Source organism: Haemorhous mexicanus, chromosome 6 (genome assembly GCF_027477595.1).
Source record: "Haemorhous mexicanus isolate bHaeMex1 chromosome 6, bHaeMex1.pri, whole genome shotgun sequence".
NCBI lineage: Eukaryota > Metazoa > Chordata > Aves > Passeriformes > Fringillidae > Haemorhous > Haemorhous mexicanus.
The window spans coordinates 57031716-57057164 of record NC_082346.1 but is presented as its reverse complement, the minus strand read 5'-3'; positions in this window follow the sequence as shown (position 1 = coordinate 57057164).

Genomic DNA, 25449 nt, shown 5'->3' with positions numbered 1-25449 from the left:
AATGAATTCATGGCTCCTCCAAATCAATCCATTAAAAACAGCTCCCCTTTGTGGACTGGTACTCAGGTGTGACTCTGGATCTGAGTCAAAGCCAAGCATTGGCTTTGGTGGAAGCTCTTACAGAGAGGAGGTCAAAACATTGTGTTTCTATGTTGATAAAAGCATTTTGAAATGTTTCACTGTTTGAATCCCAGGCACAAAAACAAATATGTGGTTTGAATAAATTCAAAGAGATTATTTCCATAGAACCTAATAAAATCTTACATAGTTTACAAAACAAAACCCAGGTTAGGTGGAGACAGAAAAATTCATTTTGGTTACTTTTCCAAGAGATTCAGTTTAGCAGGATTAAAATTGCTGCACTGGAATTATTCAAATGGAATTTTTTGGCTTTGCAACAAAGTTGCCTTATCTTTATTTAACTTCACTGTTTGATCATCTGTGTCCTGTTTTCTGCTTCATTTAAAATTCTGTTCACACCTAATCAGATAACATTAAATTCTGGATTGAAGGTTAATCCAACAAAAGCTTATGTGTGGGGGACTCCATGTGCTGGGCATCATTAAGATTTTTTCAGCATTCACATGACATTTTACAGCTGGAAGAGACTTTACAATTTTGCTTTTAATTGTGAAAAATCTCCCTCAGTATTGTCAGCTATGTACAGCATCTGGCAAAGGTTCTTTTGAAATAATGAAATTCGGGCCACTGAGTTTAATACATGTTCCACCAAAAAGATGCATGTCTAAAATGAGGAGAAAAGGTTTCAAAAAGTCAGTCAATCACAATTAGAAGTCAGAGGTTTAATGCCACAAAACAAGGATTTAGTCTAGTCTTGCACATTTAGAGACTTTTAAACTGTAAATATATTCTTCCAGATACTTGTCCCATAAAATACATCCCCATGGAATATCACTGAATTGCACACACTTGAATAATTTAATTAGTCACGAGGGAAGGTTATTTCTAAAAATGAGTGCTTTCTTTTCCAGCTATACAAAGGAAGGCATAAATGTTTGTGTGTGTAAATTAGAAATCTACTTTTTCATTGAGGATATTCTTTACATTTCACTGGAGCTTTTCCTTCAGCAAACTTCTAGAGCTGCTTGATTCTCTCAGACATCCTGCAGCTTTCCCAAGCCCTGTGTAACCAGGAGTGCAGGACACTGAACCTTCATCTCAAATCCCATATTCCATATCTAGTTCACATGGTTTGAGGAAATTCATAGCAAATGAAACACATAATGACTTTATCTAAAACCTCATGAAATCAATGGGAAAAGAAATTAACTAGGGAGCCCCTGGGTAGGTGTTAGAATCTCACTCTGAGACAGACCTGATCAGGATTTCTCTCTTTCATGCCCATGTCTTGTTGCCAGTAGTTTTTAAAGATTGTTCTCCATTAACTTTTACTGTCTTAACATAAACCACACACCCCAACTCAGCCACTTAGGGTTTATTCTCTACAGGAGAGAAGGACATCCAATTCCAAAAGAGATGTCAAAGATTATTAGGGGAAAAAACTCTTTTCTAGGCATATGTCTCTTTTCTGGAAAGTTCTTTAGACATCAAAATTTCCAATAGCTATTTTGAGAAGAAGATTGCACCCAGGTCAGACTAGTCCCTAAAGCCAGAAATATTGATTATTTTAGCTGCTCAGAGGAAAGAAAAAAAAAATAGGAGAGAAAAAGAGGAATCAAAATGTAATAAAACTTGTGTAGAAAAGAAAGAAAATATCATCTTCTTCGTGAGAAAGGAGAAAGTCCCACAATAAGACAAATTTTAATGGGAGATTCCAAGTGTTGTGTTCAGCTCTAGATGGAGGAACCCAGCACTGGGTGCCTGCCTTCTCTTACCTGCAGAGCTGTGCATTTCCTGAAGTAAATACATTTGAAAGACATCTCATACAGTACGATTTGAAGTTGTTTTCCTTCCCTTAGACTACATCTAAGAGCCCACGGATTGAAGTTTGATATAATAAAACATAAACCTGGTTGCTACATAATTAACTCAAAATTTAATGAGCAATAAAAGTACCATTATGCTCTTGTAATGCATTAAGCTTATACTCCTGCTTAATCCATTTAAAAGGGCTCTCTAGGTGTTCACTTGGCAAATAACAAAATAAGGCAAGTCAGAAATTACACTTATTAAATGTAAATGTGTATCCTTAGCAATTGATATCTAACGTCATAGGACAAACTTGCCAAACTTAATTAAATGAATAAATGTGATTATGCACTTAATATCTCCTTAATTACAAAGCTTAATTATCTTTTACATGCCATGCTGTCAGCTCAATGGTTGCCTGTTACCTCACCAAAACAGCTGCAGTGAGCACCAAGCCTTCTCTGTGCTGGGCTCCTGCTGTAGTTGGAATTCTCTGCAATGAGCCACAATCTTAAACTTTACATAGATTTAATACTTCTTTAACCAGCCACCAGTCTTATTATGGCAGCATGCACATTTTAAAATTAAATTTGACTATATAATGGGAAAATAAATGATAGTTTCATTTTTATAATGTAGACTATGCTGTGAGGTCTTTCAGCTTTTGGAATTATTTGTTACTGTATTGTGTTTTCATATAGTGGAGGAACAGGAATATTTCAGGAACTTTAGCTCATGGATGAAGAACAAACCTGTTCTTCTCCCAGTACCTCTGGGTGGTGTTACAAGAGTCTCCTTTCAGCAGAAAGACACACTTCAGCTCTAGATCTGGCTCTTTTAGGCCACTGTGACCTACATGTCCCTTGACAGTCCCACAAGGGGACAGGACTGCAGGACTGGCAAGCTCTCTCTCCAAAATGCCAGAGATGTTACAGCCAGTCAGGCTCCAGGCCAATCTCATCAAGGTGTGAGCTGGCATGAGACATCTCCTCCCAGAGACCAGGGCTCATCAGGGAGACCTGCAGAAATGCTCCACAGTTTTCTCCTTTTCTGAAAGGGCAAATGAGACATTGCAAGAACTCCTTCTGCCATGGTAACATCACGAAACAATAGCAGACCAAAAACAAAACTCAATTCATACCAATCTTATTTTACTACCTCTAAAAAAGAGTAACACTGAAAGAAACATCTTACCTGTTGTAGGGACATCAGCTACAGATCAAGAGAAGATTTCACCTGAGACAAATGTTTCATTTACAATTTTCAATGTTTTGTGTTTCAATGTTCTATGTCCCCCAAATATAAAGTATCAATAACCTGTAATGTTCACAGGGTTTTTAGAGAATGCTTTTCCAGAAAGCCAGACCTGGTTTGCCCTTCTCTCACACTGTGCTGCCCCAATAAAACTCAATGGGAATTTATCAGTGGTGTTCACTTCCTAAGTAACCAGAGCTGGTTCTTTTATTTTATTATTATTATTACTGTGTTTCTCCATTACATCTTTATCAGCATATTTTATCCAAATCAAATGCTGAACTACAAATGCAGCTTTTCAACTTCCCTAAACAAAGTACTTCAATGAAGTCTTTTGATATTTCCAAATGGATGTTTTTAATAAATGTCATTCTTTTGTGCAAAATTTTGCACTTTTTATTCTTTGATTTAGGACAAAAGAAATTGCAAAATATTTCAGTTTCTTCTGTGAAAGCAATACTGAGTTTTGACCAATTCTATAAACTAGGCTAGCCTTCAATTCCATTTTAAAGGCAGAATAGGTAAAGGGCACTGAGAATTTGAAGTGCACTTTGAAAGACAACTCTGCAATATTTTACTCTCATCATCACTGTGACTCATGGTACAGCAAGGACAGCTCTGAACTTTTAAAACACATCCAGAGAAGTTGTTGTGTGGTTTTTTTTTTTTTTTAATTTTCAGCATACAAGTGCTTGAGAACCATCAAAAGCCTTTCCTGATCATGTTTTACTATGACTACTGAAAATTATTTATTGCCTTTTTCTCTGTTTTTCCAGGAACCTTTAGAAATTTTCTTCCTTCTAAGCTGGCTGTTTTATCTTACATTAAAGGCAAAAAAACCAAAATGCAAAACAGAGAAGGTTGTATATTTGTTGCATTACAGTGAATCAGAGATTTGCAGAATAGTTAGCACAGGCCAAAAGCATTAGCAAGAAATGCAGGCTCCTTTCAGGAGATTCTTTTTGAAATGCTTTTTTCATAAAGGAGAAAAGAAAGTTTCCAAAGTGTCTCCTGAGTGATATTATGCAGTTGCATTTAGGGATTCTTTCCATAAAGCAGAAATTCATACAGTGTGCTTTTATACAGCTAAGTTGTGCATTTGCATTCTAAAAAATTTCTTCTTAAAGAAGAATCCTTGAAAAACTGCCACAAAATAGAATTAAAATCTATCAAGACTGATCACAATTTACACTGGACATTTTACTTCACTTTATAGTATATAAGGGACCTACCAGCAAAGTTAAAATACATCTGCACTTGGTTCAAGTGTTATAAATGTGGATGTTATGTATGGATTTTTAGCAATACTGAAGTCAGGTTGTGTGTTAAGACTACTGACACTGTATTCAAAACCCCCTGTGGGCACAGCCTGTTAGGTCAATGCATCCTCACTGTTATTTAGCTACTGCATCACTGAAAGGAGATTTAGCCAGGTTGTAGTTCTGGACAGAACTTGACCCCCAGAAAGAGAAAATGAGTCAATCGAAACTAAATCCTGAGAATTCAAATGACATTTATCTCTGAAAACTTCTCAAGATGGTGAAAGCTTTGGCTTGGGGATTCCCTTATGTGTGAAGGAAAATACATGACAGCTTCTCTGCTAACTTTCCTTGGGTACTAAATACTGCCCATATTGAAATCCCTTTTCTGTTATTCTGTATGGAGCTCTTCAGCTGAGGTCCTTGTCATGCATTTTTATTGTACCTTTGGGAACTGATGTGCTGTGCTCTGCAAGGAAATATAAACTGAGGGAAAACCTTCTGTTTCACTTCTGTCTCAGCTGAAATCAATGAGATTCCACGACAAGGAAAAGCTGGATAAGGATAAAATCAGGCATGGCCTTTTGGGTCTCTGCAAGGTACCTCCTGAACCCTGTGCTATGGACAAGGATGCCCAGCAGGGATGGATAAGGAGAAGGATAGCATCACAAATGGTGCTGGGACCCTTTCTCCAAACACCTTCCTGGTCAGGGAAATGCAGTTATGTCCCCCCATCCCCATGGATTGTACTGTCTGTGTCCAGCCACTGATGCACTTTGGATTTTTCAGTCATGGAGTGTTTTTTTTATAGATCTTGGTCACAGAAAGATTTTAGTATGTGGCTTGGATTCATAGGTCCTGATAAATGCACCCCAGCACATATCCTCAGTGGCCCAGGCACTTAAGGTCCCTCTGCTCCCCCTTGGTTCTCTCAAACACCCTGGAGTTACTCCTGCCACACACAAATAAGTGTTCCCAAACCAGTGTATGGAAAAGAAACAAAATTTCAGAATTTACCAAGTGACCTGACTTTTGAGTTACAGAAAGGGTGTAGAGATATCTCTGTCCTGTTTTCTACTTCTCTTCTCAGATTTATGCATTATGTCTTCTCCTTATTTAAAGCTGCAAAAAAGTCTTTGTGAACCCCAGAAAGTGGCTTGTGCTGCATCAGTTTTCCATGCAATGTCCACAAGACCTCAGGATCCTTCAAATACTTTTACAAGATTTATAGAGGGTAGCTAGGAAAAGCAGACTTCAGAGGTTAAATTTACTTTATATGTGGAAAAATTATTAAGGCTTTCCAAACTGAAGCAAAGGTGATGCTCTCTGTTGTGCTAGCTATGAGTATTGTGACTTGGAGTAGAAGGATGTTCAGGAGATGACTGGAGTCTCAGGGAGCAGGAGATTAATTCTAAACTCATCTGCAAGTGAATCAACCTAGTGTCTCAGCTTACCATTCAAAAATTGAAAATGGTACATCTCTCCCCCAAATGACATTCAGAAGGTAATTTCACCAATGTTATGAAATGCTCATGTATAGTTTAAGGAAAATCCTAGAATATAAACATATCCCCAAGCTATGACCAAAACTAAACAACAACAACAAAAAAAAATATAATTAGGAAAAAATTACCCTACTTGGAAATTAACTGTGATTTCATTTTTTACACATGACCCATTTATTCAAAACAGAGGAATCCACTATGGAAAATGAAATATAGCAGGTGAAATTTTAATCAAGCTGTCAAGCTTCATTCTAATTCTCAGGCAGTCTGTGTGGAGGACAGAAAGGCAGAGGAAACATTAAAACCGATTCTCCTAAAGAGATGGAGAGACAGAGAGCAACAAGCTGTGCTGATATATTAATCATCTATTTATAATATGTAATCTTTTCAACTTCTGTCATGTTAAAATCAACAAAGAACTTAGCTGAAGACAGCCATAAAGTGAACTGATTACAGCTTGTGTGTAGCAGTGATGAAAGAGCAGATACCCAGAGCTATGCAAATGTGCAATGGAACATGACAGGGAGCACCGCCAGTGAGAGAGCACCCGGTAATTGCTGGGCTCCGCAGCTCTCCAGCCAAACCGCCCCTCTGATCGTTCCTTTGTTCTCTAGCTGGCACATTTTTGGCAAGTAGGAGGGAGGGGGAGGAAGCAAGCTGAGAGTGAACTCGTGAAAGAAAGCTGCTGCAAGTGTGTGGAGTGCCAGAGCAATGGAAGGGCTGGGTGCCACAGAGCTGAGCCTTGAAGGTACCTCCACGCCCTGCCCATTGCCCCAGCAACTGGGAGGAATCATGTCCCATAACCTCATGCAGACAGGGGTTAAAGGCTGACATTTTTACCTTCTAATTCCATTGGAAATCCTCCATGGAGGCAACAGAGTGAAGGCCTGACACAGCCCACTGGATTTAATACAGGAAAATCCCTCAATCCCATGAAACTGCCTGGGGTCAGGACCAAGTCTGAAAGAGCTCTCTGGGTAGTGTGGTGGTGTTCACAGGGGTCCCATGACGAGGGAAGAGATGAGAATCTTGACTCCACAGTTCAGAAGGCTGATTTATTATTTTATTATATATAACATATTATTAAAAATGATATATTCAAACTATACTAAAAGAATAGAAGAAAATATTTCACCAGAAGGTTAGCAATGAAGGAATGGAAAGGAATGAAAATAAAATCTTGTGGCTGACCAGAGTCCCAACACAGCTGGACCTGTGATTGGTCATCAAGTAGAAACAACTCACATGGACCAATCAAAGATGCACCTGTTGCATTCCACAGCAGCAAATTATTGTTTATATTTCATTTCTGAGGCCTCTTAGCCTCTCAGGAGAAAAATCCTAGTAAAAGTATTTTTCAGAAAGTATGTCTGTGACAGGGTAGCAAATAAGACAGATCATTTAATGCACATACTTGCATGAATATCTGCCTAAAGGAGCACGTTAGCAGTTTCATAAAAGTCCACAGTAGACCCAAGGCAGTGGTGCAAGTCACTTTGGAAAACAAAAGACTGAATCCAAAAGATAAGCTTCAAAATATCACTTTCCTCTCTGTTTTGTGCCATTTCCCAAGCATTACAGCTGCACCTGTAACAGCATTTTACTATCTTTTGGTTCAACAAAAGTTGGAAATTGGCCTTTCTGTGCAAGACTGGGGTCTTGTCAGTGAGGCATCACCTTCCTTCCCCTCTTAGCTTCCCCTCCTGCCTTGGGTCCCTGTCTGGTCCCAGGTCCATACTCCTCATTTGTCATGATCCCCTCAGCCTTCTCTGTTCAGTATTAAGCAGCAAACCAGCGTGGGAGCTGAAGGGAGCATAATGAAATACTGGTTTGATGCCACAACACAGAACATCCCTAACTTTGCCCCATGCAATTAAAAATTGTTACTGCCTCAGTAACCTCATTGTGTAGAGTTAGGCCCAGCATAAATTAAAAGAGATTTGGAACTTGGATAAGTAAACATTAAATGTGTGTCAGAGCCTCTCAGAATCATAGAACCATAACTTGGCTGGACAAGACCTTTAAAATCATCAGGTCCAACCATTAACCCAGCACTGCCACATCTGTTTGTCTCAGTGCCCTCTCTACACGTCTCTTAATTATCTTCAGGCATGGTGACTTCAGCACTTCCCTGGGCAGTCCCTTCCAATGCTTGGCAACTCTTAAGGTGAAGATATTTTTTGTATTATCAAATGTAAAGCTCCCCTGGCACAACCTGAAGCCATTTCTCCTGGTTCCATCACTTGTTACTTGGGAACATATATTGACCCTCAAATGACTGCTGCCTCCTTTCAGGGAGTTTTGGAGAGTGGTAAGGTCCCCCCTGAGTCTCCTTTTCTCCAGGCTAAACACCCCCACTTCCCTCAGCTGCTTCTCATAACACCTGTGCTCCAGACCCTTCACCAGCTCAGGTCCCCTCTCTGGGCTCACTCCAGCACCTCAATGTTCTTCCAGAACTGAGGGGCCCAGAACTGGGCACAGCACAGGAGCTGTGGCCTCACCAGGGTGCAGAACAGAAGGAAATGAGGTTGCAAACCACAGACTGTATTTACAGCTGAATGTTCTACAGCTCCTTCACATTCACTCTTCTTCAGTGCCTGATTCTCTATTTGCTGTGAGGTGTCCATTACACAATGCAGTCGTGAGACTTCTGTACTGTGCTCAGTATGCACATTTTGGTGTTTATTTTTTAAGATCTCATGATTGGCTTAACTTTTGTTCCTTCCATTTTCCAGTGGCTCCAGTGTAATCAGGCACTAAGCTTTTGGAACATCAGCTAAGCCACTGCAATGGGGTCAGCCTCATGCTCAAAGGTCAGTTTCACTCAAAGAAATTAATCATAGTTTTACTCCATGAAGTCAAAAGTAGGGAATTAACTTCAGTATAACTCATTTTTCCTCCAGCATAAAGCTGAGTATACACCCCATGCTTTGGTAGATGGGAAATTTTAGAGGTTTGTTCAGTAGGGGGAGGTTATTGATTTCTGGGATGAAGGGAATTTTTTAAGGTTTGGGGGAAAATAATATTTCCAAATTGAAAGGATAAATTATTAATTTTTTTTATATTCAGAAATCTCTGGGATTTTTTTAGCTTTAAGACAAAAAGTTCTATAGGACAAAGCTGGAGAGTTCTGTTCCTTTGGGACATCCTGAATAAAAGCAGTTGTGTGTTTCTGCTGCTATATGTTGCACCCCATCTGGTAGAGTCAGATATCAAACCCAGACTGTCTGTGACTTCAGTGGGAGAAAGTAAAAAGAAAATAGCCTTTGGCAGAGAAATCAGATCTGTAACTTCTTAAATATTTCCCAGAAATATAAGGCACAGAATTTCACATCTCCTAGAGAAGGGATGTGAACTGAGATTTTGTATATCCCAGACAGATGCTATAATCTCTGCCTTACAGACAAATGTGGTGATGGGTGACCAGAAACTGTTTTTAGGGTGATTAGGGTGATACTTCTTTTTTTTTTTTTTGAGTACACTTTAACTGATACATTTTTAATTTCTTTTTTTGTGAATAAATATGACCAAAAAACAGTCCTAATACCGTGAGCAAATTTTAGTGAGATCTAAAAATTCATAACCTTAAGAATTCATATAGTTATTTTTTCAAATGTTGAAAGTATCTCATTATAATATATTGATTCATCACTATGTAAATACATATGTATCACCTTGTTTGTTTCTTTGGTTTCTTTTTTTTCTAAATAAATTCCTATATCCACATGGTGAATGGAAAGGACTTCTGTGTTCGTTTGCTGTAACCTGAAAGAATAAATCAATTCCTAGTTTCCCCTAATTTAGGAAATAAATATCTCTTTCACAAAAAATTCTTTCTTTTCCACCCAAAACCTGTGTTTTGCCAGCATTTCTACTCTAGGCAGATGGAAACAGGGCTCATGTTGCTGCCAGAAGCATCTGCTAGAGGGCTACACTTGGGGTGCAGAACTCAGCTGCTCTGAAATGAAAGATTATTACATCAACCCAGTGGACAACCTGTAATTGCCTTGCTTTATTTCAGCTGGAAATTTTTATGTCACAATCCCATCTTCCTCTTAGTCTATTACAAATAACCCTTTATTAGACAAACATCAAATTAAGGTAATGTGAAAGAAACTGATCAATAACTTTCTGCCTAATTCATTTGGTTCAAACTCTATTCTCCCAAGCCTTTTCAGACACTGCAAGTCACTCCAACCAGTATCTGCTGAGGACAGCCTTTTACCAAACTTGACTGATCTGACCATTTAATTTTAAGGCACTCACCTGCAAGTTAGCTCACATCACACAGAGAGGGCCCAGTATGACCTGGGAGTTAATCTTGCATTAGCAGATGTCTACTGAAGGTGCCACCCAGAGAAGGGAGACTGAAATATGGCACAATCAGATCCTCAGAGTGGCTCTAAGTGTCTGGGGCCAAGGTTGCTAAAGGACTCTCATGTTCAGCCTGTGTCCAAGCTCCTGCACTTTCCTGCATCCTTCACATGCTGCTGTTTAACTTTCTTCCTTAGGGGAGGATTTCTTCATGGCTCGCAGAAGCTTTTCCACTTCCAAACTCCTTCCTTCTGCAGGGTTTTGGTTTTTCTCAGTATTGACATTTCCATGCTTTCAGGGCTGGCCATACAAGATTTGCAGTGTGGGATCAGATGAATTGCCAGTCTTATCAGCATCCTGACTCCTGAAGGAATGAGGTGCACTGGGCAGTAACTCAATAATCTCAGAGAAGAAAGGCTGTGTGTTTTGTTCTTTGGGGTGAAAAGCAGGGGACCTGCAAACCTTCTCTCTTCCTGATAGTGCCTGACAAACTTGATTCACGTGGAACACATTGATTTTTATCTTATGACAGTTTTTTGGTTTCATACAAACATATATTGTTCCTGTGGGGTTTTTCTTGTTTGTTTGGGTTTTAGTTTGGTTTATTTTTTGTTTTGTATTTAATTGGACTGTAACAAAATGAAACACAGAAAAGGGGCAGACAGGCATGTCCTTGAAGATCTGAAAGCTCTTTGAAGTAATTTGGCTGACTTTGCATGTTAACAAGGCTCAGCTGTGAAGGCAATCTCAAGTAAACAGAAAGCAGTAATATCTTGAATGACTGTCTAGAGGGCAAGTGCTTGCACCAAGGTAAACCAAGCATCTACCACACAAACTCTGAATTCATCCTGATACTAATATCTGAATCTAAAAGGCTTTCCCCCAGCCTTTACTCCTTCTTGATTTTCACATTTGTTTAAAAGCTACTTTTCTGAATAGATTTTCTGTTTCTCATTTTGTTATAAAAAATTACCATAAGTACAGACCTTTGAGGAATGAGCAGACTGTTATTAGATATAAGTGGAAAACAAATAGGTTATTGTAATAATAACTGCTTATAGAGAGCAGGTTGCCTAAGTATGCAATAGGAAATTAAATGAAAGATAACAAGATTGTTTGATTGCAACTGACTTCAAAACTGACATCTGAAGAAAAAGAATCTTCATCAACCTACATGATAACCAAATCACACCTTCATTCCTTCATTTCCAAGTGCTTATCAGCCTATTAAATCACTGGGGGAAAGTTATAGATTGCAGAATTACCATGTTACTTCACAGTATTTTTGACCATTTCTCCTAAAGCTGGGAGTTAGCTTTCTATGGGATTCAGTGTGTGACTTTCACTTCTGTGAAAAGGCTTAGGGCCATAGGTTGTGTGGTGGTTTGACCTGGGCTGGATGCCAGGTGCTGCTCCATGACTCCCCTGCTCAACAGGACAGGAGAGAGAAAATACAACAAAAGCTCATGAACTGAGATAAGGATGGGGAAAGATAACTCACCATTTACCATCATGGGCAAAACAGACTCTGCTTGGAGAAAATGATTGAATTTATTACTAATCAAAATCAGAGTAGGATTACAGGAAGTAAAAACAATCCTAAAAACCACCTCCTCACTACCCTTCCCTCCTTCCCAGTCTTAATTTTATTTCTAGTTCTCTACCTCCTGCCCCTCCTTGCCCCAAGCAAGTGGAGGTAGGGAGGAAGGAATGGGGCTTATGGTCACTTCATCTCATGTTCTTTCTGGTGCTGTTCCCTCCTCAGGGTGAGAAGCCCTTTCCCTGTGCAGCCAGATGTTCTGCCTGGAATGTAACTCACAAAATGTCCTATTTTCAAGGCTATCAGTGGTGGGCTGAGAGAGGCTGTGTCAGGCTGGTTTGGTGTTGGATTATGCCAAAACCACTCTGACTCATTAACCCCCAACTTAAACATCCATGTTGAGGTAGAGATGTGGCTGATATGGTAAAATATCCTGATATACAAATGCCCAGATGACCCAGCTGACCTGGAGATATGTGACTGACAGTCAACCATGATAAAAGTCCAGTCCAACAGTCCCACTTTCAAATCAAGCCCTTCTAAAATATCCCTTCTTGGAGTGTGCATGAAGCTTCCTGCCTTGGCTGGGGTGCTCCTCCAGGCCCCTCTGGTGACCATCTCTGATCACCTCAGCCTTGGTCAGCAGCAGGTCCTGGAGCTGCCTGGCAGAGACCCTGCTGGACACAGGGAAAGTTCAGCACCTTCTCACAGACACCACCCTTGTAGTCCCTTCACTACCAGAACCTGAAATAGAATTTGTGTTTTGACCCCAAATTCAGATTTCAGGGGGAAAAATCTCCTCTAACACATTGTAAAATGCAGTCTTCATAAAGAAGATGGGTTGCACCTTCTGCTTAAATTTACCTTGATATAGGTGTGTGGAGGGACAGTCTGTAATCTCTTTAGTAACAAGACTGGTTAAGGCACTCACCCAGGAAAAGGGAGATGAACGTTTTAAACTCTCCCATCTCATCTTTTGACAAGAAAGATGTCACTAGCACCAGAGTAGTCATGGGAAAGAACGTGATTTCTCCAGTTCAAGCAAACAGGGACAGAAATAAGCTTATTTTGTACTTTTGTGTTTATGAAAAGTGAATTAAAAAAAACAAACAGTTTTTTTGTTTCAGTTTCCCTTTCCCAGCTGAGCATCTCAGCTGTGAGCAGATTCCTTCTTCTTTGTTCTCCAAGCCAGGAAAGGTTTTCCAAGATAAAAGTGAGTAATCATTGGGACTGGCACCATGCTGCAGGTCATGAACACAGGAGGATGATCTGGAGAGCTCTGAAGTCAGCCCATGCCCTGCAGGGTCTGCTCAGGTAGGTCTCCCCCAGCTCCTCAGGCTCAGGAGTGCAAGTTGTGAGTGACTGTCACAGGCTGCCTGCCTTCAGCTGAGAGAGAGCCAGATAACCCAGATCTGAACGTACCCTGCAGGCACCATTCCTCTTCATTTTGTTATTGCTTCTACTTTTAAGTGCATATCATTAAGCACTGAGTCTCCAGAGAGCTGTAGTTAGTATTTCTATTTTTTTTTCTTTAAATCAAATTATCTCCTAACTGCTGTATCATGAAATTACAGAGCCCCACAAAATAGAGGTAGGTTGTGCAATGCACATTTTTAAGAAAGAAAAATGATTAAGGAAGAAGTGGAGCTGCAATCATTTCCCATCCACCTAATGATGGTGCTGTGCTCTCCCAAGGGCCCTTGTCACCTGTTCTAATTCACTAACTCTGACACTTTGTGTGCAACCACAAACAACTAAAATCAATGGGAAATGGAAATGTCCTGACAAGGCCAAATTGAGCCCACCTAGGCTGTCGATGATTTCTTCACCCTTATTAATGTTGTGTGAACGTTCCTGGCTGTACCATGGTCAATCACACAAAAGCAGGGCAATACAGAGCAATGCAATGTGCCTGGTCTCCAATGCAGAGCCTTGGAGTCAGGCATCCTGCAGCACATCAGGGGAGAAAAGGACCTGGGAATGGGATCTAATCCATGCTAATAAGAAGAATTAATAGCTTTTAATAGCTAATAATTATTAACTCTAAGAAATATTTTAAGAATTAAAGCAGCTACATGTAAAAATTTAATGCTATTTATGATCCCATATCAGAGCTTGTCTGCAGAGACTGTCTTGCCATTCAAGATGTCATTGAAGACATGGGAGGGCCTTGTACATTAATTGTAAACAACCAGCTAGCCTCTCTCTTTGCACCCTACTCCAAATATTCCTTTAAAACTACTTCATTGAAGTCTTTTAATGTGCTGTTATTGTATGTAGGGTTTTTATGAGAATCCACAACAGAAGTGGGTATTGCTCACTTTATTTTATTCAGGTAAGACTCAAGCCCTGTGAATATAGTCATTTAGGAAGGTAGGCCTTGGGTCTCCTCTTTATTGTGCCAAATGGAATCTCCACATTCATATTTTGGAAAATTTAAAACTTACTAATTTGCCTTTTAGATTTTTCCTAATTAAAAAATAATATGTTTTAAAAATCAGCTCTTTTACACTTCTCTAATTAAATTTCCACAGGATATTTTTTGGTGGGAGAATTCAATTAGGTTTTAATTTCAGTAATAAAAAAAGCATTGGTGCTTTGAGTATTTGATTTTTAATTTAAAAATTTGACATGGCATTCCAATTAAAATGTTCAACAGTTGCATTGTAGCATAAAAAGTCTATTACATCTGGTAATCAGGAGAATCCAATGACCATAAAAAATGCAAACAGTATTTCAAGCACCCTCAGGTAATAACCATATTTAGCAAAGACTAAATACTTCAATTACAGCTGCCTATAGCAGCTCTGATCACTCAGAACCCATGGCAGCAAGTGGAAGCAACTTTTGACCTATCTCACCTTTGGATAAGGTCATACCTTGAAAATGTCACCTGAATTTAGGTCCAGCAAGGTAACCAAACCTGCCAGAAGCAGCACCAAAAAGGAAGAGTTGACTCTGCTTTTTATTCGTACAAACTCGCATAAACCCACAAGAAAATAAGAAATCATATCCATGCTAATAAGATGGATTTATAATTATTAAGCTAATAATTATTAATTCTAAGAAATACTTTAAGAATTCCAGCACTGACATGTAAAAATTTAAGGCTATTTATGATCCCACAGCAAGAGGTGCACAACCTTTCAGACAACTGAAATGCAGACCCTTGAATGTGCCAAATCCACAAAATGAAGAAGGCAAACAGATCATGTAGAGTCAAAGTGAGTTAGGAATACAAAAATACTGTTTCAGTTTTCAGCAGGTGGATCATTTATATCAAAACAAACCAGTACCTTGCCAGTGTCTAGGACAGGCTGGGCTTATCAGAATTGTATACAAAGCAACCCTAGGAATATTTTGGTCCCCAGGGGCTCAGTCATTGTCATAATGGATCACAATTGGCTCCATCTAGTCTAGTGACCTGCCTCTGACAGTGACAAATGCCACTGAAAGAATCCAATATTGTCATTGCTCCCAACAAATGTATGGCATTTTAGAAGAATTGTATCTGTCTGTCTTGGCTTTTGTTTGTCCCCCATCACCAAACAACATAATGTTCCTGTGTAAAATTTTTTCCATTTTCCTTTAAATGTCAACTTCACCATGTATTTCTCATCAATCACATGATTATTGCACTTTCCTTTTGGAGCTCCTGTGCTACAGGTGACACTGCATGGCACAGACAGCAAGGCACAAGGTCAGGTGCACCTGCATGCTTAAACACCTGCTATGTGCAGTGGGGGAAAAACACAGCCAAAACATTCTCAAGATGGTCCATTTTTGTTCTTTTTTTTTTTATAAAGACTGCTATCATGCACTGGGAAAGGAACTGTGATTCAAAACATGTCAGCAGCTGAATTCAGACTCTAACCTTGTACCCACCCAGGATGATGTAAAGATGGTGCCTGCTGTGGGTGTGCATGACTTTGCTGAAGACACTGAAGAGGCAGCTGAGAAAGGTGTTAGATTAGCTCTTTGGTGGTTAATAGAGGAAATTCAAAAGAAAAAAATAAAAGAGGAGTTAAGATTAAAATAATAGAAAACACAGAGCCTAGTGTGACTTCTGATCTGCAGTTCTCTGCAAAACAGTGAACACCACAGGGGCAGACTTGGGGGAAATGAAGAGAAGCAATGATAGCAAAAAGGCAAATTTTGCTTTTATCAGATCTAAAAACTATTTGAAATGAAGAAGGGAAGGTTTTCAGGAAAGCAAACAGATCCAAAGACTGAAAAGATATGAGACAAGAATAAATGGAATTTTAATTAAAATAAATATGTCATGAATCTAAACAGGCCCTGATGAGGTGGTCAGCCAAGAACAAACAGGATCTGTTCTTCTTCTTTCCTGGGAGTGCCCAAAGACTGGGATAGCACCTGGAGTCAGTCCATTTAGAGCAAGGTGGAGTAATTTCTAGGGAATGAGAGTCCCTGTCCCTTGCATTCCACTGCTGCTGCCCAGGAGGGATGGGAGGACAAGGCAAACAGGCTGCAGAGTGATCCGTGCTGAGAGCCCAGGAGCCCCAGGGGTGACACAGAGCACACACTGCAGCTCACACCAGGAACCACAGGTCACCCCTGCAAACACAGCCCAGGGTGCATCCACCAGAGGTGCCAGCAGGGAGGGGTGGCAGGAATGAGAGCTGAGAGGAAATGTCTGTGGCCAGAACCTGCTGTGAGGTGCCTCCCACAGGGCTCCCAGAGGGATGCACTGCCTGAGTGTCCCCCACATTTCATACTAGGTCCCGTTTCTACTTATTACAACCACAGCTGCCGTGGGAGGAAAGGGCTACAGCCCACCCAGCCCCTGCTCTTGGCACCTGAGAAAGCTCCATCAGAATTAACAATCCATATTATGCTGGAGGAGCAGCTCCATTTCTCTGTTCTCTGTAGCAGACAGAGAAAAAGAGCAGCTGGCCTTTTAAGGAGTGAATATGAAAAGGGATAAGCTTAAAAGTCTAACTCGAAATTTAATACCAAACAAGAAAAAAAGCCACCAAGAAGATTAAACAAAAGTTGAAAACAGGCTTAGAAATAAAGGAGCAAGCAAAGGAATCATTTACAAACCAAATGAAGAGGGGAATAGATAAGATAAATTCTGAATATTAATAAGCAATCAAAAATAGAGGGAAAAAAAGAGAAGCTAAAATAGGTCTATTTTACCACAGGCAAAATAATGTATAATGTTTCAATCTCCCCCGTTAAATTATAGAATAAAAAGGAACCTTAATAAAGTATCAGTGTGTAAATCTCTCTCCAAACCTCCCACATGCTGACTACTGCTGGAGATAAATAGACACAATAACAGGTAGAAGGCAAAATGCCACTGCCACAAATGCAGTCAGGTTGATTGCTTTTCTGTGGACAGTAGAGAGGTATTTTAATAAACACAAACCAGGAGAATTAGTGCAGCTGAGCTGACCAGCAGAGCAATTTTCAAGAAAGTGAGATTACACTGTGCAGGACTCAGACCCTGAGGGGTTGGATATGTGTAGAAAAGATGCTAAATAGGCTTGGCTGAAGTGTTCTGATGTTTCCAGTCAGGAAACTCTCAGTTTGCTGATGGCACAGAAGGGTGGTTGATGCATTCAGGGTCCAGCCTGAAAAAGCCACACTTTCCTACATAATTATGGCAGAGAGACGCCTAAGAGAATGGGACCCAAAAAAAAATTTTTTTTTCCCTTTCATCATTTTGTTTGGGTTGGGTTACATTATTTAAGGGTGTCCTGGGGACTTTTGGGGCCTCTGGGTAGTTCCTGCTGTAAACAATGTTTCTCTCTTTTGTTCCCGGGCTGGAGCAAACCTAGAGCTTCACATGTAAACTCCTCATGAGGCATTCTGCAGCTCTGCTTGTTATATCCTCAGGGCACCATACACACTAATAAGAGAGAGCAAGAGAAGGACCTGTGTGGAAAGGCTTTGATGTCTTGTGCCCAGACTCCACGAACAATCTGATATGTTAATCATGGCATTAGTCATTATGAAGTGAGGAAAAAAAAATTATTTCTACTATAATGAATATATAGATTCCTTGGAAGTGGTTGCACAGTCCAGGCTTTTCCCCTGACCCACTCAGTCCTATCAGAGCCATGCTGTGTGATTTGTCTCACTGGGCAGCCTGCTTATTCCTCACGGTGGGAAATCAGGGCTCTCCCTCCTCTGCTGGCAGAGCAGCACTCTGGAAATAAAAAGTGTTGTCAAAGGCTGACAGCATCTTAAGTTCAAAGATCCTCCTACTGCAAAAATAAACTCCCAGGATTTCTCATTGCCAGCCTATCCTTGTCTAATGCCCTGCAACTTGTCAGGGACCAGGGCAAAGCTTTGAACTTCAGCCTTCCTCTGCCGAGCACAACTTCTGCAGCCTGAACTGAATGAGAGATGACACTGGCTCTGCTTTTTTTCTCTTGTTGCTTTCCAAAAATAATTCTCATGAAAGGTCATGGGTGAATGTCTAGGAGAAAATACTGCCCAGATCTGCAGTGAAATTCTTCCAGCTTCTGGCAGCCAAAGTCTGGCCCTGGTGAGCTCTGGTGTCCCCCCAGTCCTGGACAGCCCTGAGACTTTCTGGTGTTCAAGGGTGTCCCTGTATTCCCATTGAGAAATTTAGTCATTTTCTTCTCCTCTGGAATCCTTGTAACTAACATAAGAAACAGGATAATAAGAACTCATGAAGGTGTCATCCAGGGCCTGAGAGTTCACCTGTTCAGATGGCTTCTCCCTAAATATTGAGAAGCATCCTATGTTAGTTTCTTGTAGACCAAGCAATACAAGACAAGTAACTCAGAAAATAATCCTGCAGAGGATAAGAGACCAATCGCCGTATACTGCACACTGAAAAAGAAATATTTTCATTCTTTTTATCAGCCTGAAATTGTCTTTTGAAGACTTCAGCTCCAAAGAGACACTGCCTTCTTGCTCAAGGGAATTTCAAATTAGCAGTCAGTTAAACTCTAAGAGCTGTTTCTCCTGGGAATAAACATTTGTTTTGTTTATCTCCAGCCAGCAGCTAATAGCACAATAATGATCCAATCCCCAGATCCCTTTGGCTGGAAACTGATACCTTAATCTCTGTATTGCAAGTCTTATCAGCCTTTGCTCCTATGCAGTTTGAACATTTCCTTTGTACCCTCCATGCCCCCTGCAATGAAAGACTGTCACAGATTCTGGTTATCTTTACCACGAGTTACCTTTCCCTGACCCCGTTCACTGCTTTCTCACAAATATCACCTTTGAACTCTTTTCTTCTGGCCCCTGTGTGGCTCTGACTGAAGCCCAGTGCTACTGTTAATTTTGCTTAACTTTCTCTGTTGTTCACTATCCCAGTGGAATGGCATTATGTTTGATTCAATGATCAAGACAAAGCAGTGCTGCTCTTACCCTGCCTTTACCCAGCTGCAATCAACAGAAGTGTGTGAAGCAAGCACAAAGTGGACTTTTCTTCTGAATCTCAAAGCACATGGAACCTCCCCATATTACAGATTAGATCCAATAGTACCTCAATGAAAGAGAAAATTAATGTTCCTGAGGGTGGCCTCCTGGCATCCCTAGGTGGTACCATTTATTTAGATTAGCAGTCCAGACATACTGGGTAACAATCCACCATGTTCCAGTCACATTTAGGGAATCCTTAGCAGAACTGAAGCAAAATTAAGCTTCCTGTCAAGGTTTAGTCATCACCCCATCACACATATCAAAATATGGAAGTAATACTGTGAAAAAGTGAAAGCTCTCACAAAGAAATAACACAAAATTAAAAATGAATATATCTATTAGAAAATATCCTCCATTCTTCCCTGTATACAGACCTAACTGCTTATTTATCCTACACATCTTACACAGCTTTAGCACTGCCTTTCTACAGAAAAGTCTCTTACAGAGACCATCCTTATCTCATCTGCTCTCTTTCTGCACTCTCAGATGTTTCAGGTGTTTGATCTTGTAAAATGATGCATAAAGGATAAACAACATGGCATAAAATAATAACATTATTTTGCCTTCCTCAAGATACATCACCAGTTTGTTGTATAGACACACCACTAATTTGACCATCTAATTACAGCTGGCTTGTTAAATAAACAAAGGTTAGTGATTTTTACTTTACCCTATTTACTTCTACTTTAAAATATATACTGCTGTATCCATGGTCATTCAAAAGCTGTAATGCAAATATCACTGATTTGAATTAACAACAAGGATTTTCTTTTCTATTAAAGATTTGTTTGTTTCTCAGTAAGTTTAGACTTTCCCAGTATCTATCTCAGTAACAGAAGTACAGGCAGACAGGAGAGGTGGCCACATTTATCCCACAGGATGCTATCCTTCCATTTATGTCATATGGCTCCTAAAAACTGAAGTCCATTGGAGCCTAATTTTGTCTAAAATAAAGCAGATTGAGAAGAGGCCTCTCATGGAAGCATAAAGCTTCACAGAGACCATAAATGAGTCACACACCAGACAGTGACATTGGCCAGGAATGCAGATTGCTGCATGATAAAAGGTTGCAGTGCATTCCTCATTGTTTTACCTCAAAAGGAAATGTACTCAGAAATGAGAGTCAAGATCACAGAAACCTGATGCAAAACTAATGCCAGATTTCTTAAAATGCAAACCAAGCCCCAGCATACCTGACCAGGTTAGTACCATTTCTAGTAATAACTTAAGGATTTTTGGACCAGATATTTTCTGCTGTTGGAGGAGAAAAAAGTGCAAGGGAAGAACACAATGAGCCTTTCTTTTTCTTTTTTTTTAAGTGGAAAAATAGGTCTACATTCTCTTTGTCTGGTTGCACATCAATTCACCTGAGGAGAAAGAAGCAGCTCTATTGTACCAGATAGAGTTTACCTATGCTGTTTGACACTTTTAAAATTATTTATTTCTGCCTTTTGGAGAGGAAAAATATCAAAGTGTGTTGCTAGAAGCCATTTTGGTCCCAAATTCTTTGTAAAATATAGGAATAGCAAGAATAGTTTGAGAATGTTAACATTTCCAGCTCTCCCTTTCTTTCCCTCCTTGTTTTTCCCTCCCTTATTTGCAGTTATTGCTGGTTTGAGCCCCAGCCCAGCAGAGCACCCTGCCTGGAAATCAGCACTGCATAAAAGTGAACCTGACTGTCTATTTCAACAGCCCACCCTGAGAGAATTGCAAAGGATATAGAGCAACTCAGCTAATGGAAAATAAATCAGTCATTTAAAGTCCCTCCTGTTTAGGAACTGCAAGTGTTACCCATCAGTGACATGGCTGAGGGCATTCTTTTTAACAGCACTGTGTCCTTGCAGCTGTTTGCCAGACTCTGAGGTGATTCTGAGCTGGTCCCTTTGCCACACTCAGTGGTTTTCTGCCACTCACACCTGTGGAACTACAGTGTACTGGTGGAAAATGCCACCAGCTTCAAGCAGGGAGCCATCCAAACTGGCTCAGACTCTGGACAAGAGGGTGTAATGAAGACTTGCCTTGCATTTGTGTTTTTGGTAGCTCAAGATGCTTGGCCTCAGTGGGCTTGCTCAGCCCTGTAATGGGATTAAGCTCCTGTTTACACTGCACACACAGTGAGCCTCTGGATATCCGAGCTGGCTCCAAATGAGCTGCCCAAGGGTCAGGCTGAGAGGAAGGGGAAAGCAGCCTCTGATGGATGGCCACCAGCTCAGCCTGGCAGCCCCCAGCTCTGCCCCACACCGTGGGGATGCTCAGGGACCCCTCCCTGCAGAGAGCTGCCCTGGCCTGTCTGGGAGAGGACAGCTCAAGTAGGGCTGGCCTGGGCTCAGACAGCGGGGCGGTGCAAAAGCCAAACAGCAGATTTCCTGCCTCATCCACATGCCTTTCCTCCCGTGGACCTCACAGAGCCCCACTGCTGGAGGCATTTTCAATGAGGTGCTTTGCCCCATCCAAGTAAGCCCAGCCTGACACGTGTTCAGTGAGGGTGTGGGCAGGGAGAGACTCGGGAGGGAAACGGGGGAAGGTGGAGGAAATGGAAAAAATGGGGAACACCAGGAATATTGGAGGGCAGAAACATGAAAGCAGAGCCAGTGCCTGCTGGGCAGAGTGTGAGGGGTGGTGGGTCCCTGAGGGGTCAGGGAGGTCATGCTGCCTGACAGCTTGTCCCGTGGAGAGCAGCACTGCTGGGACAATGCAGCTTTGATCAGGAGCATGCTGAGGTGGCAGAGAAACAAGGAAACATGGGTCAGATCCTGCTCTGCTGCTCTCCCGTGGAGCACTGCACAGATCCAGCCGTGGCAAGTCTCACTTCACAGTGACTGAGAAATTGAAATGTGCTCTACTGCAGGCGTTGCAAAATGCTCACACAGGAATGCTGAGCTGGGTTTGCCTGGGGTGGAGTTAATTTTCTTCCCAGTGGCTGGTATGGAGCTGTGTTTTGGATTTTTGCAGAACACAGAATTGTTAATACAGAGATGTTTTTGCTCTTGCTGAGCAGGGCTCACACAGAGCCAAGGCCTTTTCTGCTCTCTGTACCGCCACACTGGAGAGGAGACTGGGGCTGCCTGGGAGGCTGGGAGGGGACACAGCCAGGACAGGTGACCCAAAGTGACCACAGGGATATTCCAGAACATATCACATGCTCAGTACATAATATATAGAGGAAGGAGAAAGGAAGGTACATTTGAAGTGATGGTGTTTGTCATCCCAAGTAACTGTTACACAAGATAGGATCCTGCTCTCTTAGAGCTGGCTGAGCACCTGCCTGCCCATGGGAAGCAATGAATAAATTCATTGTTTTGCTTTGCTTGCATGATCAGCTTTTGCTTTCCCTTTTAAACTTTCTTTATTTCAACCCAAGAGCTTTCTACCTCTGACCCTTCTGATTCTTTCCCTGATCCCACAGGTGGGGGAGTGAGAGAGTGGCTGTGTGGGGCTTGGCTGCTGGCTGGGGTTAAACCATGAGAAAAACAGAGGCAGAGCAGTGGTCTCAATTCCCCTTCATCTGCTGGTGAAGGCCAGGATGGAGCTTTATATCAGTGGGAGCTGGTGCAGGAGTATGGAAGGAGGTGAATTAAAATGCCTCAGTCCAGTTCAAGTGTTGAATTTGAACTTTGCTTCAGTGCAGTTTCTTAGTGAACTCAGCTGTACACACACTCCTGATCAAGCAGACAGGGAAAGCAGAGGTCTCTGGAAGTCCACTGTGACTCAGTTGCTGCAAGGGATGTGGCTGAGCCATGGTAGTCCAGTGGGCTCTCTTGCCTCAGTGCCTAGGGACTCCATAGGGCTCAGTGCAGGGAGGAGGGAAGCACAAAAAAAGCAAATTTCTCTGCTGATAGACCTGCAAAAAGTTCCAGCACAGAGCAAGGAAGTGAGGTGCAGAGTAATATCTTTGTGTTAAAAAGAGTGAATGAATTAAGTGTTCTCTTTTCCCAAGGCAAGGGGATTTCTTCCTATGCTCAATTGAGTCTGTACCTGCACTGCAAGCAAGCCAGCAGAAAATTCTCATGTGCTACCAACAGGACCTGTCCTGTTTCTGCAATGCTCTGTCTGGGGAATGAAACCCTCCTGAGAGATGATTTATCAGCAGGAGTTTTACATTCATTGCTTGGCCACTTGAGCATACAGTAAACCATGCCTCTGACTCCTTGAATGAGTGGGACACAGGAGGTCAGATGGTAACTGGAGTGCCTGGACCACATTCCTTCCCCATTTCTGAGACAATGCAGCTGCTCTGACTGCCCTGCCTTGACTCTGGATATATCTTGCAATTCTATCCCAGCTCTGTGTTTCTATTCCTGGCATTTGTTGATTTTTGGGTTTTTTTTGGTTTTATTTTTTTTTTTCTGTCAGACCTTACAAACAAAGGCTATCTGTCCATCAGTCTGCAGAATCTAACTTAAACATGAGTTTCTGGAGCATTTTCCCCAAATGTGTAGTCCTGCCTTATTGACTCAACCCCCACTAACTCAGTCAAGCAACTTAACTATAAGTTACAATTTCTGCAAGCTTCCAACACTGCATCTGCTGGATCAATGTCCTGTGGGAGAAGAATGTCAATAACTAGCATTAAGGTTTGATTTGTAAACACAGCTTTAAGGTTGGTTGAAAAATAGGCTTTGGCTGGAATTCCTAACTCTTTCCACCATAACTTGTCCAACAAGCTCAGACTTTAGTTCAAGCACTGAACATTTCTGGGGCAGACTGTTCCTCTCTAAAAATGTGGCATTCTTGCCTTCTTGTTTCAGCATGACTTTTCCTGTATTTCATATGCCACAATACAATCCCTCTCTTTGGGAGGAAGGAGGCAATAAAGTTGGGCAGAAACAGATTTCATTTGGATGGCAACTTGAGCCTGAGGTGGCTATTTGATCTGGACATTTTCCTCCACACTTCTTCTTGGTTTGTGATATACTCAAGGCTTTTCTCTTGGGGAAGAAAAGTGATGCATTATGGATTGCAAATTCTAATTAAGAAACATAGCTCAGAGACACAAATGGATCACCAAATAACTGATACATTTAATTGTATAAGACAGTAATAATTTCCAAGTAGCCAAATTATCTGGGGCTTTGGCTGTTCAAGAACATTTCAAAAATTTTCATGGCAAATAAAGACTTTCCATATTATTACAAGGAAATATAAGACTAATTTCCATCAGAATTCTAGCCAAAGAAAAAGAAAAGACAGGGGAAAAAAATGTAGAAACAATGCTGGCAACCTTAATAGTGTCCTTAGATGGTAAATCAAGAAATACCTAACTTCTGCCCAGGTAAATTGGAAGCATTTGGTGGAGAGACAATTGAAGTGCTAATGTTAAGGACACAATAAAACTGTTGCCTCCCTCAAAACAGAATCTGGCATGAGTAGTGGATAAAAGGGATTATTAGACTATAGTTACAAATACAGCCTGTATCACAGATAGTTGTCTGTAGTAGAGAAATGAATGGATATACTGAAATGTGGTAACTCAGGTCTGCAATGGAATCAGCTCCTTCCCCTTGATGGAGTAATGGAAAAGGTATCTTTCCTTTAGAGAAGGGAAAATGAACCAGAATTAGTCTCAGAAATATTCCATTTCTGCTCTGGGATGGTGCCAGGTCAGACTGGGGCCCTCTGGTGCATTTGTTCATTCTGTCACCCCCTGGCCCAGGGCAGGGTGCTGGTGGTGTGTCAGACACACTGCACTGAGCAAAGTGTGGTGGCTGCAGATTTTATTGGTGGTGAGTGAATTGCAGGCAGGGTGAAAGCAAATAGGTTCAGAGCACAGAGTGACAAATCTTTCCAAGAGTTAGTAAAGGATTTGGTTTTAATCAGTTAAAAGTTAGGTAGGACTGCAATTATTTGTGTTTTTAATTAGGGCAACAATTTGGGATTAGAACAAGCACTCTAACAATTTCTTTAACTCTTAATAGAAATTATCTTTGTTAAATGTTTCTTTGTAGCAGCTACAACTGCTGAGATTTTGAGTATTGAGCTGACAGAAAAACAAACTTCTGAGGGAAATTTATTAGGATCAGGCTGTAAACAGAAGCAAGAAGAATTAATTTTTTCATTTCTCAAGCAGAGAAACACCAAACTCTGGTTCTCTGGCAGAGTGAATGGAAAGAAGTGGAAATGGAAAGCACATTGGAGTTGTCATTTAAACTCAGTGTTCAGGGGCTGTTTTGGTTTTTAAATATATGCTTAAAACTGACAACATCCCCAGAAAGATCAAAACTAGCATTGTGTTCAATCCCAGGTGCAGTTCAGCCCC